The 17,105-nt window shown below is 37.0% G+C and overlaps 1 protein-coding gene across 1 annotated transcript in view; it reads right to left on the bottom strand.

Moving 5' to 3' along the window:
* LOC150098133 (NBAS subunit of NRZ tethering complex-like) overlaps nt 1–17,105 on the bottom strand; it is a 1,063,858-nt gene that overhangs the window by 206,829 nt on the left and 839,924 nt on the right. The gene's annotated exons all lie outside the window — the stretch shown is intronic.

Genomic DNA, 17,105 nt, shown 5'->3' with positions numbered 1-17,105 from the left:
CAAAGTATACACTTGGTCGAGAAACTTGAAGGAGGTAGAGGAAATGAGAGATCTGGGAGTGGTGGTCGAAAAGGACTGGAAATTCAGGGACCACACTGCACAAGTTGTGAAGACATCACATTGGATAATGGCGATGCAGAGGATCTGGAGATGCAGAAATAAAGAGGTTATGATGCTATTGGTCAAGTCTCATATGGATTATTGTGCACAGATCTGGTTGTCAGGTTTTCATGGTGACGAGGATATGTTAGAAAAGGTCCAGGGAAGATTCACAAAGGTTGTCAGTGGTCTTTGGAATGTGGAGTATGAGGACAGATTGAAAGAACGTAAATTGCAAAGGCTTGTGAATAGGAGGAAGAGGGGGGGGGATATATTAGACATACAAGCTAGTCAGCTTGTTATCAGTTGACATGGATGAGAGGTTTCATAGAATGAGGGTAGAACAAGAGGCCATTGCTGGAAACTGTATAAAGAGGGATGTGAGCAGAGGAGTGAGGAGGTGATTCTTTGCATGGAGAGTGGAATGCATTGCCTGAGTGTGTTATGAATGTAGACACATTAAATTATTTTAAGGCATGGTTAGATGAGCATTGTGTGCAGTAACATGTACCTCCAATGATGAGTCTTGATTCCATGGAGGTCAGATGTTAATAATAATGTTGTTATGCTTCTCCATGGAGTACTTTCAGCACAGTCTGCTACTCCTCATTCAATGAAGAATTCATTGTTGTTGGAATATATTAGTTTGATCATGCCATGAAATGCATGATCAAACATTTCAGTTCATCCCCAAAGGTATTCTGTGGTATTCAGAAAAAAACAATAACAATGTAAATTCTGTAAAAACAACAGAAATACAGCATAAATCTACTAATCTCTCTCTCTTTATCTCTCTCACATACAAACACAAAATCCTATAATGCAAAGCACATTTAGTCTTGAAGATAGTTCATGTGCAAATTTTGCTTACACTTAGATAAAGAATTAAACAAGAATATAATTTCATGGCAAGTTTAATTTCTGAAGCTAATGACTTCATATTAATATCCTCAGTATCCCTTTCAGATGAGTACTAAGCATTATGGGAATGGTCACTACTCACACCAGTTTTGATCTTCATTGAGGCCTCATTAGTGGAAGCCAGATCCAGAAGAAATACCAAGGCTGAAGTAATGCAGAAGCTTAGTCATGAAGACACTTCATGTGCAAACATTATTTGCTTACATTTGGAGAAAGAATTAACCAAGAATATAATTTTTTGGCATCTTTAATTTACAGTATAACCAAGTGGAAAAACTTTCAACAGAATATTTTTGTTTTTTTAATAAAAGAAAATTATCCAAAAATGATAAAACATTTCTAATCACTTTGTGGAACTCCTATTGACTTATTAGGACACATCATTAAAAAAAAAAGGGGGGGAGGGTTTCCTTGAGCAAGTATATGTTTTGTGTGGAGAGTAAGGTTTTGCATAATTTGTCATGCTCTCACTATGTATTACTAATGCAACTGATCTCAAGTCATTATCTTTTATATAAAAAAGTAGCCTAATCATGAAGACAGTTCATGTGTAAATTTTGTTTGTGTATATTTAGTAAATGATAAAACAAGAATATAATTTCTTAGCAAGTTGTTTATTAGTGCATACTTTGAATTATTAGTGCATATTAGTGAATTATTAGTGCATACTTTGAATTTCTTATTAATCTCAAAGTAAGTTTTTTTTTATTGTATCATTCAACTATATAATCATGCAAGTTAATTTATTGAAAAATGTCTAATAGTCATAAATATGTCTTTATTGAAACATACTATTTTTAAATGTAATACTAGTTTCATCATTCTAGAAGATTTATTTTGTCAAGTGCATTACATAGAAATGAAAAAAAATCAGAGATACATAAACAATACTCGAATACATCTACCATAGTTTTAAATTATCAATAGATTGTTCACATTTGAATGAATTACTGAATGAAGAACTGCATTGTTGTTCTCGTGAACAATATCTTGCAAATGGCATAGCAGATGAGTAACATCAGAAAAGTTGCAGCTGAGGTTGACATTAAGGTGAGCAGGGTTCAGCTCAATTTCTGTCGATTCCAAGATTTTTCTTTTAAGTTCATCATAGCATTTTTATATGATTTCAGATATATCCCAGTTTACTGAGTGTGTGTTGGATTGAGCTTGATTTGTAGCCATGGTCCAGATTCACTCCAAGAGTGAAGGAGTGAATTATAAAATCTATACTTTATTCATCCTCCTAGCAAAGCTTTGATCCTGGCTTCACCTGATAAAACCAAAACATAACAATTTAAAGTATCCATGTGTTTACCATCTTTGGTGTGGCTGCAATTCCCGATATTACAGAGAAACTGATAAATCAACTGAGCTGCATATCAAAGAACATAGCGTTATCTCCAATGGTAGAGCAATGGCCTCCTCAGATTTATCTTGTCATGTTCTTAATTCTTTTGATCACATCAATGACCAATCCACTACATACTCAGTAGATAGGATAGATCTCAAAGCATATATAAATGCTGATATGAACTTGAAAGAAAATGTTTTGGAATTGATAGAAATTGCACTGCATCCTGTTCAACTTAATGTCAATCCCAGCTGCAGTCTTTCCAATTGTTACTTCTCTGCTATGGCTTTCACAAGATGACATTACATTCACCAGAACAACAACAATGCAACTTGTTCAAGTATATACCTTCCACCAAGGTTTTGGTGGAAGGTAGTGTGTCAGAATTATGTTTTATAGAATGAGATTATGTTTTTGCAACTGAGGCAGTTGCTGCTTGGACAATGCAATCTGTTTCATACTTTACTGCTTCACTGATAGGTGTTTGACTGACTATCAGGATTAAAAAGATGGGAAAAAGTCTTCCAGTTAGCCTGGCTCATTTTCCATATGGACATCGATGTAGTAAAACATGATTGGGTAGAAGAAATTGTGTAAATAAAGTGAAAATTATCGCTTCTGGCTTCCGTAAATGTTGTCAACGACATCCAACTTGATCAGAGGAAAATTGCAGGGGAGCAGATTGTGAGATCAATTACAGAATATGAACGTGCAAGAAAATACTGAGTCTATTATTCAAAAGAGAGAGAGAGAGGTCATTATTGTCAAGCACTTCCCCACAGTACCCATTAAAGTCGCCCATAAGAAATATGGTTCAGGGCAGTTGCAAGATAATTTTATCAGGATTGATTTCATTTAAAGCAACACCTGGTGGTAAATAAATTCAACATAATGTAACAAAAAATCTCATGGTTAGGTGAATTGATACTACTTCCAGAGCAGTATTAAGTTGGACAAGATAGAAAGGAATATCACTGCCCACTAGGATAGCTATTCAACTATGAGCAGGACCACCTCCAGTTCTGTCCTTGTGTACAGTGAAATTCTTTAAAGTAGGGTTTAAATGGTTCCTGCAAGCAGAAACAGAAAGATTTATGTTTCTGCAGCAGAAATCTTGATATCATCAATATTCTGATGAAAGCCAAAACATTGTAAAATTTTTCATATTTATTTGGCTTTAGAAACTGGTCTAGTTCTCGAGACTTTATTGGTCATTTTACAACATTTTAAGCACTGTCCCATTCAAAGTAGTCCCCTCTACTGGCAATACACCATTCCCAATGTTTCTTCCATTGTTGGAATACTTTCTGATCATTAGTCAACAAATGTGCTATGAATTTTGCACTGACACGACACATCTGAAGCATTTCGGTCAAAATTTGGTGGCAAGATCCTGATGCCCACTTCATCAGCAACTTCTCAGACAGTTAAATGACTATTTCTACGAATCACAGTACGAACTCCCTTGACATGGTTGTCATCTGTTGATGTGGAAGGTCATCCAGGCCTGGGATCTTCACCGACTGATGTTCTGCACTGTTTAAAATGCTTATACCCCTCATAGCACTGCATTCAGCTTATACAATCCTGCCTGTATGCTCGGTTAAGCAACTGAAATGTCTCTGTAAAATATTTACCAAGTTTGTAGCAAAATTTCACATACATACATTGTTCTTCAAACTCTTTCATTGTCATTTTGTCACTAATTCAACAAAGAGCTTGTGTCCAAGCTCACTTCAGCAGATGTAACTCGACGACTAATGCTCATAGCAGAATGGGGTAAATGGCAATTTGTTGTCAAAACCTGCCGCTAGGTGTGCTCAGTAGCCACAGTGCACTCTCTGTGCCAGTTGGCAAGCATGCTATTTAAAAAGTTTGGTCTTTTTTGAACATCCCTTGTAAAGCCTGATAGGGCAGTTGAAATAACTTCCTTTCTTTATATAAAAGATTTCAGTATGTTAAATATAAAATGGATATTACTAGTCAGTACAAGGATACTATCATTACATATGAGAAATACTGATATGACTGTCACTCCTCGATCTTTTAATTTGGAGCAAATCTCATCAGATACACCAAGGGGGGGGGGGATCTAGTCTGATATTATTCCTCAAGAGAAGTGTATTTTTTTGCTACACTTCTCCTGAGGAGTTGCTCCAAGTGTCCATCATTACAGGATACCTGGAGCTTTATCAATGTATTTCCATTTCACATATCCGACCCTCTAATTTAAAATATATTTTTAACTACTTCTATTTTTTGTGTGACAGGGTATATAATGTAGTAGTCAACTATTCAAAACATACTGGATGCTCTTGAAATTTTATCAACAATCATCAAAGATCATAACTCATTTATCACAACTGATTTTTTTAGCTTTCTTCTTTATGAGGAGAAGAAATGAGTCAAAGAGAGTTGAGATAATTACACTTAATCAGGAGAAACTTTGTGGTCCTGATTCACAATATCGATCAGATGTTGAAACTAAAACAGAAGCATCAGATCAATTTGGACCGTCACAATGTCTACCTACATTCCACCCTTTATTCCAAGAAATACAGCTGTATATGTAATTCCGAGCCCTCTTACTGGTCATAGATTTGACAAACCTCCTACTGAAGAGCTTAGACGTTGACTAGTCCATGTGCTACCATTCCACCTGCACTGTTATATAAATTTGTTTCTGGACATTAAATGGTAAATGTTTTCCACAAAGGTGATAAGCTTCTGTACTTCCTGAAGTAGCTTTTTATTTTTAGATTCTGTGTTCATAATGAAATCCAATGTGCTATCTTGAAAGAGAACTAACAAAAAACTATGCTTTCTTTCTTATCTTGAACAATTAATGTCACTCGACACAAGTTTTTGATACTGCATGCTATTACTAAACAATACTTTACTGATAAAAATGTTACTTTAGAAATTATTCAACAGAACCTCTAATAGCTTTTAATAATGATATCCTTTGGTAGGAATTTTTGTAAGAGCTTTTCAAAAGGTAAGGTAAATGGTTTTGTGAAGGGTAGGAAGGAATTTAGTCCTCCCAAAACCAGACAAACTAATCACGTTGAGAGACAGACAAAGTAAACAGGATTAAGTAGATGAATAAATAAAGAGGTGAAGGAGGTAGTAAAATTTCTTCCTACTCATTCTAGAAACTCATTTTTCCTATCACAAGCAGGAAAATCAGTAAAAGTTCACATATGATTGAGAGAGACAGAAGATTAAGTAAATAAAATTAACTGACCTACATTGTTAAGGTAAAGATGATATTATTCAGTAGTAGTTTTTTAATTTTAATGGAAATGACAATGAATACTAGAATATTAATTATAAAAATATTTAATTAATACATTCCTATATTTCATTTGGCAAGGATAATTCTACAAACAGATGTGTTCTCCATTTGGAGAACATGCTGTTATCCATGTGTTCTCCACATGTTAAGATGGTGTGTTCTCCAAATGGAGAACACACCCTCCTCCCTTCAAAGCAGAGACTACTCAAAATCTATCACCAATCCATACATTCGAGGCACATCCAAAAAATTAACAGAAGTCCCATGGAAACATGACCTTATGACTAGTTACAGATGACATAAGAACTTGTCATCTCTTATCTGATCCACCAAAGAGCAGCCACATCCTCCTAGACCAGGGGTCGGCAACCTGCGGCTCACGAGCCACATGCGGCTCTTTGGATGTGAAGCTGCGGCTCTTTAGTTCCATATGCAAATATTATTTATTTAATCAAAAAAAAAAATTTAAAAATCGTTCTGAATCGACTAACGAGGATTAGGCACTGATTCTATCTCTCAGCCACTTGTACTCGCTTTTCACCGCACCCCTCCCCCGTGACACGCACGTCACTGTCGTCAGTCCGTCGGAAGCTCTCGGAAGTTTATATGTTTCGCAATTTTCATTGATTTCGGCATAGCTGGGCATAACACCTTTACTTGTAAACTAAGTATCTAATATTTGCTAAAATTAAAAAAAAACAACTAAAATGTGCAGACTGCGCCGTGATAAACACGTCCTTTCATGCCAGTCGGCGATCACCGCACACGGGAGGCGACCACAGATGCGACGAAACTATGTACTTATAGCCAATCAGTACGTGAGAGAGTGAGACAAACAGTGTTTCGTGTCTAAATTATTTATTTTAATAATTAAATTATTAGAGAATTATTTATTTTATTTAGATAGGTATTTTTAATTGGGAAATATCGTTGTAAAATGTTTTTTGATAAATTATATTTCATTATGCCCAGCTTCTCGTATCCGCTAAAACAGTACAAGATAGAATAGCTAAAATGTCTTCAAATGTAACATATTTGCAGGTGGAAGATATTCAACCTTCTTCTGCCTTATCACTTGCTATAGATGAGTCTTGCGACATAAAAGACACGGCACAAGTTGCCCTTTTTGTCAGGTATATGTCTTCCCAAGGTCCAAAAGAAGAACTTCTAGGATTGCTACCGCTCTCGGGACAAACTAGAGGGGAAGATATAGCGAATGCCGTGCAAAAATGCCTTGAAGACAATAAGATCTTGTGGCTCTTTAAAAACTTTTTAAAATTTTGTGGCTCTTTAAAAACTTTGAAATTTTGTAAATTGTAATTTTTGACTCTTCCGACTCAAAAGGTTGCCGACCCCGGTCCTAGACCAGTGTCTCCCAACATTTTATTGGATCAGCACCACCTCAACGCTAATAGTTGAGTATATGAGGTGACGAATGCAACATATTTTCTAATCCCCCCCCCCCCCAAAATATTCAAATTGCCAAGTTAAGAAACACTGCCCTAGACCTATCAGGTCCCTTGCAATTGCAAACTGTCCTACTATGGCCAAACATGAAGGACAACCAATATAAAGATATCTGAACACGAGGACTACATCTGGTTCCACCAATACAGTTATTCAAGACTTGCTAACCATGTTTTGGACACCTACCACAGGATATGCTGGAAGAAAGCCACTTTATTACACTGCAGCAAATACACATATGAAAGACTATTAATCGAATCTGCTGGGGTTCTAAATTGAAGAAGCAGAAAGAGAAATGGCCCTAGTCGAGCATGGAGAGATCACATCGAATGAATGTTATCAGTGGAACTAGCTATAGATCCAGGAATGAGCTGTTGTGTTTATATACAAATGACAGAAGTGTAAGAAACAAGGCAGATGAAATGGTTGCACTAATTCAGTCTGTTCACCCAAAAATTGTTGGAATAAATGAAACATAGTTAGATGAGGACGACATCCTGACAGGAATAGAGATGGAAGGATATGATGTCGTGAGGATAGAAGGAGTAAAAAGGGAGAGAGAGGGAGTGCTATTGGTGATAGAGAAAGAGTTATGTCCATACAAAGTAGAGATGCAAGAGGGAAATAGTGCCACTGGTTTTGAGGTGGTATGGTGTGAGATAGAGGTGGATGGAATCAAATACTTGGTGGGAATGTTGTTATAGACCAGGTAACGTGGATGGTGGTGACTATGAAATGTATAATCAAATTGGCCAAGAAAATAAGAAAAGGATGATGGGTGATTTTAATTATGGCAATATAGACTGGAATGATGAGATAGCAACTGGAAGTAAAGAAAATTAGTTTCTTGAGTTTTTGAGGGATTACTACCTCAGACAGAATGTAACAGAGGGCACACGAGGATTGAGGTTCTTGAATTTGGTCATCTCATCAGAAGATGTAATTATAAATGAGGTGTCAAATCATCCACCAATTGGTGAGAGTGACAATGAGGTGATTACCTGGGCAGTTACCAGCAGTGTGAGGACCTCTATGAGAAAAGGGTATATGTGGAACTATAAGGGGGGGGGGGTGATTATGAAGAGCTCAGGAGACAGCTTGCAGGTGTAGCATGGAATGAGGAGTTGGCTGGAAAATAGATCAATGCAGCTTGGGGGATATTCAAAAACTATCTAGTAGATGCAATGTCTAAGTGTATTCCAAGGGAGAGAAAGGTAAATAATGTAGGTGTGAGATGGATGAATAAAGAGATTAAGCATGAAATACAGAGAAAGAGGGCATTGTGGAGGCAGCATAAAAGAAGTGGAAATAATCAATTTCATGAGGTCTACAAAGACCAGGCAAGGAGGGTGACTTGGTTGGTGAGGGTAGCTAAAGAGAGGTATGAACAGCAGTTAGCTAACGAAGTCAAAAAGAATCCTAAGGAGTTCTTTCCATATATGGCCAGCAAAAGAAAGAATGATTATGGAAGGATGACATTGATTGGAGAAAATGGTATAAAGACAGCTGTTACAGAAGGTGTGGTGGAGATACTTAATGAGCAGTTCATAAAGGTCTTTCAATCTTGTGAATGTGACTTTATGGAGAGATTGAGAGCAGTTGATGATGGGGAGGAGAGACTGACTCTATGTGAGCAAGAGGTGTATGGGGAGTTGAGCAAACTAGATGTTAATAAGGCTGTGGGACTTGATAATATATCAGCACATATAATAAATTTAGTTTAATCCTTTATCCAAGTGTGAGCAAACAAAGTTTGCACCTGAAAGTATCTTCAGGACTGGGGTAAGGTGGTACAACACTAGGACGACTCCTTGCAAAGGTGGAGCAAGCTACCAACATTCCTATCTCAGTATCTCCCATAATGCACAACACATCTCCTTGTGGATATGTCTAATGTTATGCATTAAGGGAAGAGCCACTACCCAGACTAGTTTCGACCTTTATTGAGGTCTCTTCAGTGGGAGCCAGGCCCAAGTGAAGATACCAGCCAGAAGCATTAGCAAGGGCATCTCTACCCATAGGAGTTGCCAAATGGTGTGCTACCTTTTTAATAAATTACTCTGGATTTAGAGAGATGTTGAAAGTTTATTTTTCACTTGGTTAGAATATAATAAATTTAGTTTAATCCTTTATCTAAGTGTGAGTAAACAGTGTTGCCACCTTACCCCAGTCCTGAAGATATTTTCAGGTGCAAATTTTGTTTGCTCCCACTTGGATAAAGGATTAAACTAAATTTATTATATTCTAACCAAGTGAAAAATAAACTTTCAATATCACCACGTATACTCAAGGAATGTGCCAGGGAATTGACGTTGGCCTTGACATATTTTTTTAATACGAGTCTTGCACTGGGTCAAGTTCCTAAGGAGTGGATGGAGGGAAAGATTGTGGCACTTCATAAAGGAGGTGATAGAACTCAAGCATCAAACTATAGGCCTATCTGTGTGTCAGGTGTTGTGGTTAAGTTGTTGGAGAAGCTTGTGAGAACTAGGATCCAGAGTTGGGTTGGCAACAATGGTATTAGCTTTGATGGACAGCATGGATTTGCTAAAGGGAGGTCATGTTTTAGTAATCTACTTACTTATTACAATAAAGTGACTGCTTCCTTGGACAGAGGAGAAAGATATACAGTAATATACTTGGATTTCGCGAAGGCTTTTGATAGATTACCTTATGATAAGTTGACAATCAAACTAGAGCAGATGGGGTTGGATATTAGATATTAGTGCATTGGATTGGAGACTGGCTATCTGATAGGTATCAACAAGTTGTTGTTGTGTCCCAATTTATGATTATTATTCTATCTAGTGAAATTCTGCTTATCTATAATCAACTTTTATCTATGTACGAGATATCACCCCAAAATACAAATATTTAAGCTATTTCTCCCCTTAGTGTCACTAATATTTACATTATACTGTGCCTTTTGGGATATTTAGTTTGAGATATAAAATACAAAAACAAGGAGAAATTACAAAAATATGTCTGAGTGTGAAAACCAACATTGCAGTCGTGACACTATCTCGTAACTCATCTAAATATTCTCCCCTCCCGCGTGATTAGGTTCGTATGTTTTCAAGTGGTGCATTGGGCAGCAATTTTAGACAACTGTATTATCAATGAACAAAGTTTATTAAACTCATTAGCATGGTACAATTCAATTAATATATATAACTCAATTCAATATTAAAAAAACATTTACAAAATAACATTAGCTAACCACAAGTATTTGGCTAAGATCCTATATGGGTATTACGATCATGCTGCCTTAACAAAATTCAACACATACAATCATATGTATAACCCCAGATCTAATTAACACTTTAGTTAATCCTATATTAGTCTAAATACGCTTTATGCTGTAGCACATTGACATATGTGATCAATTCACTCTATTTAACTATCTAAAACTATGTAGATTAAACTATCCTTTCACTGTGTTAATACATAACTTTGACATTTAAAACCTTCCTATAAGTTACAATACACATGCATAAATCTCAGGACACTTGAATAGTTATATAATTAATATTAACAAGCATATGCTCATTACAATCAGTCATGTACCATAGTCCTAGTATAATTTCCCTTAGTCTCTTCAACTGTTCAGTAATAGAACAATGATTACAATTACCTATGATTTCAATTAACATGAGATTTTTACAGTACCTTTTGACTTGGGTTTTCTATATTGGCCTCAACCGTTTTTCTGATTGTACTATCCTGGGATGAACTCCTCTATAATCTGTCACTCCTAAGTTCTTTTGGCATTAAACTGGGCTTTTGCGATCTTAACTTTTCGTACTTGAATTAAGGACACACTTAGAATCATCTATACAATGGCTGTGAAACTCACCACGTGGGCACTGACTTCTTTATAGATTTCCTCTTTTCGTTGTTGTCACTGGATGATGAAACACATAGATGATACCTTCTTTCCTTTAGCCAAATGGCATTCCTCATTTCTTACAATAGGAATACGGAATCAAAATCCCGCTCACTTTTGTTTCCTTGTTGTGTCGGACGGAGATTAACTCCAACCCCGCCACTCAGGAAAGCCGCGTGAAAAAACCTATACGAAAAGCCTGTGAAGAAACTATCTGGGAAAAAGCCTGGTGGGAGGCATTTCTAACCCTTTTATATCTTAATCCCTAACGGCACCTTCTTTAATTTCTTTTCTCCGCCCCTTATTGGATTCGACTTTACCGACCAATTAGGGTGGCGTTTTTCTGCCAAACATCCTGCGGTCGGTGAGCACGCGACTCACACGTGACGATGTCTCAATTCGGGAACTGACCCTGAGCGATAGTCTTTTGCTTTTGCTAGCCTCAAATTAATCCCCCTTCCAAAATTGTCTAAGAATTTACTTAATATTTTAATCTCTTTTAGTGTTAAAACTAGCCTCTCACATACAATTTCTTATGACTAATCTTTTCTGTCTTACTTAACTAATTTTTTCATATCACAACTGCAATATATTCCTTCTTTTATCATTTAGTTCAACAAACACTTTTTTGTTATATATTTTACTTGGATGCAAGAATATTTTTCTTTCTTTAAACAATTTATGTATTAGTTCTTATACAGGGGTTTTATTTTATTTTCTCTTCATGTTGCACCATGATAACTGAAAATTCCGCATAGTGAAGGTATCAGGGTGTAACATTGTGTATGGGGGAGCGATATCCAGGAAAAGGAAAGTCGCTTGGAGTGCCTCAGGGGTCTGTTTTAGGGCCATTTACTGTTTAACTTGTATATTAATGATATTAACGAAGATTTGGATGGAGATATTCAGTTGTTTGAAGATGATGCAAAGTTGGGATGAACCATTAGGAGTAGTGAAGATGTTGTGGCCTTACAAGAAGACTTGAATAAATTGAGTGATTTGGCACGGAAATGGGGATGTGAGTTCAAGGTTGCAAAATGTAAGTTTTTAAAATTTGGAAAACAAAGATGAGATGCAGAATTTATGCTTGGTGAGGATATATTGTTGGAGGTGGAAGAAATAAGAGTTCTGGGGGTGATAGTGGATAAGGATCTGAAATTTAGGGGACACATAGCCAAAATTGTGAAGACAACACAAAGGCTTCTGGGAATGATGCGGAGGACACTGATGTGTAGAAGTAGGGAGATTCTTGTTCCGTTGTATAAGGCTTTGATTAGGCCACACATGGACTATTGTGCTCAGATTTGGTCACCTGATTTTCAGAAGGATGAGGAGATGTTGGAGAGGGTCCAAAGGCGACTAAGGTAGTTTCTGACCTCTGGAATGTCGAGTATGAGGAAAGATTGAGAAGATGAAATTTGCAGAGTCTGGTGGACAGGAGGAAGAGGGGAGATATGATAGAGACCTACAAGTTGGTAAGGGGTTGTTATAAGATCAATGGTGGAGAAGTTCTACAGAGAATAGTGGGAGATCAGGGGAGAACCAGAGGTCATCCCTGGAAACTGTACAAAGATGGTGTGAGTAGGGGAGTAAGAGGCAGGTTTTTTTTATGATGAACTGTGTGTGTGTGATAAAAGGACTCCAAGATGAGTCTTTGACTCCATGAGGTCTTGGGATAGTAATAATAATAATAATCCCTATTTCCTGTGAGTCTGAATATATAATCAAGGTAATAATAAAAAGATATGGTGCAATAGAGTCCCCTTTAGTGAAGAAATCCAGTAGAAATAGGAAACGCTCCAGTGGGAATAGAAAAGTAGGAAATTAATGCAGACAATCATAGAAGAAAACAATTAATTTCATAGGTATTATTTCTGGGAAATTCCCATGTTACTCCTCTTAAAAACTATTATTATTACGGCTTTTTTTTTTTGCCTGTCTTTGTTTAGGAGTGTTCCTTATTTTAAATACATTGGCTCTTTTCTCAAGAATTCTAGGGTATTATAAGTTTATTTTAAAGGTAAATATATGCAGATTAATAGTGGAAGAAATTTTGCACATACCTTGTTTGGAAGTTAGGATGTCTTCTTTCTCCATACTTCTGCTGTTTGCTGTTAAAAAAAAAAAACAGTGTGGGGGGGGTTGATGAATTAGAAAACCCGTTTTTTTTTTAAATAATATACATACATACATATATACATTATTATATTTAACGACGCTTTTTGGGGAAGGGCTATTACGGGAAAATGGGGCGGGGGGGGGGGAGCATTAATGGGGTGAGAGCCGTTTCGATCCTGTATCTTCATCGGAACATTATGAGAGAAGTGACCTGTAACATTTCTCCCATAATGTTCAGATGACGATACAGGATCAAAATGGCTCGCACCCGTTAATGCTCCCCCCCCCCACCCCAGTTTCCCATTATAACCCTTCCCCTTCCCCAAAAAGCACCTTTAAATGTATATATATATATATATATTATTTTTAAAAAATCCGGGTTTTCTAATTTATCAGACACCCCCCCCCCTTTTTTTTTTATAACAACAAACAGCAGAAGAATGGAGAAAGAAGACATCCTAACTTCCAAACAAAGCATGTGCAAAATTTCTTCCTCTCACAGCTGCACAGCTAACAGAGATCCCTGATGTCGAATCCTCAGTATAGAGGGAAGAAATCAGAGTGGGCTGCTCTGTATGCATTAAACAATTGTAAGTAGATAGTTGATGGAGTATTATGAGCCTTCTGTAGTTTAAAAAGTGAGATGCTGCAGGATAAAGTGCAAACCTCCCATTGAGGAATGTTGTTAAGTTATGTCAACATTCATACCAATAACTGACATACTTTTTTATGTGCATAAGAAAAAGACATATGGCAGTCTGACATGTATGATATTGAGCTTCCCAAAGCAGAGAAAAGAGACAAGTCTACGTAGCATGCTCTGGGAAAGATTATTTTTAGGACATATTAAGCGAACTATTCCCATCTAAGTGATAGAGCTGGTTTATCTGCTTAAACATAAAGATGAGTGAGCGATGCATGAAAGGCACAGTAGCTATCCATATAGCTTGATACAATGTTCTGAAAGAGACTTTATTTTTAGGGCATAATTAAGTGAACTGTTCCCTTCTTAGTGATAGAGCTGGTTTATCTGCTTAAACATAAAGACTTTGAGTGGGAAATGTGTGAAAGGCACAGTAGCTATCCATATACCCTGATACTATACACAAAAATGGAAATCTACTAGAAAGGCACAAAAGTAACAAGAGAGCCTGCACCTAGTATTTTATTGACCTCGAAAAGGACTCTGATCAGGTCCCATGGAAATTAATATGACAAGCACTGAGATCACAGCAGGTCTTGGAATATTATATCAATGAAGTGAAAGACATATACTGACCAAAGTGAGAGACCCAGCAGGAACTGGTCATGAACAATCTAACATCAGACATTAAATGACATGTCCCACTGGATATTTTATATGCTGATGACCCAGAAGATTTGCTGTTGATATTAGATAAGTGGAGGGTAGATCTGGAAAAAAATGTTTCCAAATCAGACAGATGACCAAGTACATGTGCCATAATTTTTCAAACAGCCCTAACAACATCATTTACATTCAAGATACTCCACTCAAGAAGGTTGACAGCTTGAAGTATTTGGGCTTGATCCTCACAAAGAACAGCACACCACTGAGACAGACACATGAATACTGGTTGAAATGGAAAGTGCTGTCTAGAGTATTATACACAAAAGGATGAAAGTACAAGTAAAAGGGAAAGACAAAATTGGCAGTATGACCTGCCATTATATGTAGTGTGGAATGTTAACCTTCTAAGAACAAAAGCCACTGAAATAAAGATGCTGAGGTATGCTGGACAAAGTGTGAAATGAATACATCTGTGGGAGTTTCAAGGTTAGGCCTATCGCCGATAAAATAACTGAACAGTGGCTTAGATTATTTTTGTAATGGGACATGGAATGAGATGCCCTGTAGATTACATGATGGGAAAGTAATGGAAATGTCTATGGAACTGAGAGGACATGACAGATCCCCATTTAACATGAATGTCCCTTATAAAAAAAGATCCCCAAAAAGTCCAGTTGGAGATGTCGATGACCCATGACAGAATATACTGGTGATTAAAGACTAGGAAAGCTGATTCCAAGTGAAATGAGATAATGGCAAGAACAAAGAAGCTATTAAGTCAGCTATTCATGCTGCTCTATTCAGACTTTCAGGTATGCATTCCCCACTATCCCTGATAGTGCCCTCTTCGTCTTCTTCTTACAGGGCATTTCTCATTTCTCTGATCTGCTTGCTCATCCAATGTATTAAAACATTTTCTCTGTCATTCTATGAGTCACTTACTCTCACATACTTTTCCCTGTCATTCCATAACACTCATGTCCCTCTATTCTTTTATAATTATACTTTTTTTTAATGTGACTTTCAACCCATGTTTATCCATCCATCCATCTATTCATTGGGCATTATTAGATGCCATATAGCTACTCCATACCTCAGTAATGTGCCACTGCAGGAGGGGAAGGTCATTCTGTTGTATGCCCTTCTGGAGGCTACTACTCTGTGAAGATCAGTCATTTGAGACAAACCATCTATCCATCCATCTCATTGAGAGTCTATTCCATCATCTTTTTCCAGAGACGTTACCTCCTATTAGTGTTTCAAGAAGTCATCCTTTCAATGTGTCCGAAGTATTTCAGCTTTTTTTTCTGTCAATATCCTAAAGAAGCTTTACAGTTCAACCAATCCTTTCTAGCACCCAGTCATTTGACTGACTTTCAGTATATGATATCCTCAACAGCTTTCTGTAACATCTTAAAAGCAGCTATCCTTTTCCTGTCAGACTTCTTTTGGTTCCAAGTTTCACATCCATAAGTCACTAGTGGAAAAAGTTGTTGCCTCCATAATCCTCTTTGTTCCTGTGGAGATAGATCTATACCAGATTTAGACAAGTCTCTGACTGTTGTTTTAGCCATTTTTAATCTTCTTCTGATGCCTTCCAAATAGCAATTCTTCACATTAGTAATGGATCCCAGATACTCGAACTTGCTAACCTCCTCAATTCTTTCTTCATTAAGGTACCCTTGTTTCTCAGGGTACCTGTCTATATTGCCTCTAAGAACCATAATCTTTGTCTTGCTAAAACTGAGAAAGTCCTCTGTTCTTAATGACTTCATTAACTTTATCAAGGATTCATCCTAGTTCTTCCTCATCAGTGTACCTCATATTACGGATCAATCTGCCACCTATCCTAATTCCCGTGTTAAGCTCATTCAATGCTAAATGCATTATGTCCTCAGCATAGAGACTTAAATAGGTGAAGAGAAAGCAGGCAACTTTGCCTAACTCCCTTGCAAATCTGAAGCCAATCAGTTAATCTAGCATGTGTTCTTACTAGGGCTACTTGCTCACTGTACAAGTTAGCTATCAACCTGATAATGTATTCAGCAAAACCCATTACTTTCATTACCTCCCACAATTTCATATGCTGAATACAGTCAAATGCTATGGAGTAGTTTATGAAACATATTACCATAGGATAATAATCAGTTTAGTTTAATCCTTTATCCAAGTGTGAGCAAACAAAGTTTGCACCTGAAAGTATCTTCAGGACTGAGCTAAGGTGGTGCAACACCAAGGCAACTCGTGGCAAAGGTGGAGAAAGCTATCATCACTCCTATCTCAGTATCTCCCATAATGCAAAGCACACCTCCTTGCAGATATGTGTAATGCTATGCATTAAGGCAAGGACCACTATTCCAGACCAGTTTCGACCTTTATTGAGGTCTCATCAGCGGGAGCCAGGCCCAGTAGTGGAGACACAAGGCAGAAGCAAAATCCCCACCTATAGGAGTTGCCAAAAGGTGTACAACCTTATTATTAAATTACTCCAGATTCGTTGCACCACCTTAGCTCAGTCCTGAAGATACTTTCAGGTGCAAAATTTGTTTGCTCACACTTGGATAAAGGATTAAACTAAACTTATTATAATCTAACCAAGTGAAAAAATAAACTCTCAACATTACCATAGGAGTCTAAATTTTTTATACTTTTCAAT

The sequence above is a fragment of the Typopeltis vanoorti genome, chromosome 16 (assembly GCF_054136105.1).
Source record: "Typopeltis vanoorti isolate ZY-2024b chromosome 16, IOZ_Tvanoo_1.0, whole genome shotgun sequence".
NCBI classification, from domain to species: domain Eukaryota; kingdom Metazoa; phylum Arthropoda; class Arachnida; order Uropygi; family Thelyphonidae; genus Typopeltis; species Typopeltis vanoorti.
The sequence above is the reverse complement of the archived record's forward strand: the minus strand, read 5'-3'. Positions and strand labels throughout refer to the sequence as shown.